This window comes from Austrofundulus limnaeus, unplaced genomic scaffold, assembly GCF_001266775.1.
Source record: "Austrofundulus limnaeus strain Quisiro unplaced genomic scaffold, Austrofundulus_limnaeus-1.0 Scaffold2, whole genome shotgun sequence".
Lineage (NCBI taxonomy): Eukaryota > Metazoa > Chordata > Actinopteri > Cyprinodontiformes > Rivulidae > Austrofundulus > Austrofundulus limnaeus.
In genome coordinates this window covers 9,061,249-9,062,763 of record NW_013952404.1, presented here as the reverse complement: position 1 = coordinate 9,062,763, position 1,515 = coordinate 9,061,249, and positions in this window count along the sequence as shown.

Below are 1,515 nucleotides of genomic sequence, written 5' to 3'. Positions count from 1 at the left end.
ATACATACATACATACATACATACATACATACATACATACATACATACATACATACATACATGTTATATATTCAGGTAAACTGAACAAATCATGTTGTTTTGTTCAGTTGTGTGGTCTATCTGTGATCTACAATGGCCTTCATTACTTATATTACAATCTCTGTTCTTTAGTTGGCTTACACCACATTTTACTAATAAATAAAATAGCTTAACATTGAAGTGTGTGTCTGTGAGGATGACTGGGAGACATCTTGCCAGCTGAAACGTCTCTGTACTCGCTCCGGTTCTTCAGGAAACGTACTTTCCTGGTCCGACGTGAGATCATTCAAGTGAGGTTCAATTGTATTCTGAGTTACTATTTTCCAACTGATATTGCATCATTTTGCTGCTATTTATTATTATTATTATTACAACAAAATACAGCGCTCCTAAGACTGGTTGTAAATGGCATGCAACAATGTGATGACGTGCAGAAATGGGCATGACAGAAGTGATAGGAGGTTCTTAAAAAGGCAGAGGTCAATTTCATGGCCTTTAGAAAGGGCTATGATGTAAAGTCAAATTTATTTTTGCTTTTTTACATATTGACAGCAACACAAGGGGACATAGTTACTTGACTTTGGTAWAGAATTGAACCATATACCTGAAAAACACATAATACTGGCACTTTAAAGAGACAGAGGCCAATTTCAAAGCATTTAGATAAGCTATGGTGCAAAGTCAAATTTAGTTTTGATTTTTACATGATGACAGCATCTTCCCAACAACTGAAGGTAACATAGCTATAGGCTACTTGATTGTGGTGTCGAATTGAACTATGTGCCTGGAATATTCATAATACCCTCCATCAATTAATTTATCTCAAAAATCAACCATAAAAAACAAATTTAATTTGTAGTAGAWGTTGTAAATACATTTAAATATTCCTCAAACATTTAATGACAAACAATGTGATCTTGAGCCCTAGTTTGGATCAGAATGTTTCAGAAGAGATAAATTAATTAACAGTCATGTGAAAATGTGTGTTTTTGTATTTTGGGTAGCTCCATCTTGAGCTCCCTTGCCGTCATTACGCATCGTTCCCTCAGATCATCTAATTGTGATTACTTCTCAGTCAACACACACACACCTGTCAGTAGTTTCCCATTAGTGTTTTTCACCAGCTGTTGTTCATTTCCTCATTCCCTCTGTTTGTATAAATTCTGATTCAGTACTCCACACCCTTACTGGTTTATTGTTTGGTCTCCCTACCAACTGTTTGATGTTTCCTTGAGTTCTCAGTTTCTTGTTGTTTTGCTGCCTCGACAGTTTTTGTTTTATTCTTATTAAACAAATCATTTTTATTTGAAGCTCCTCACCTCCGTCTGGATTTGGGTTCATTTCCTCGCCACATCACAAAAAGTCAAGTCTGTCTGGAAACCATCCCCATCTGTTTCATAATGAACCTGGATGGTACCTCGCCTAATTTTAGTTAGCTAGTTTAAGTTTATTTCAAATGTGTATAAAAATTAAGAT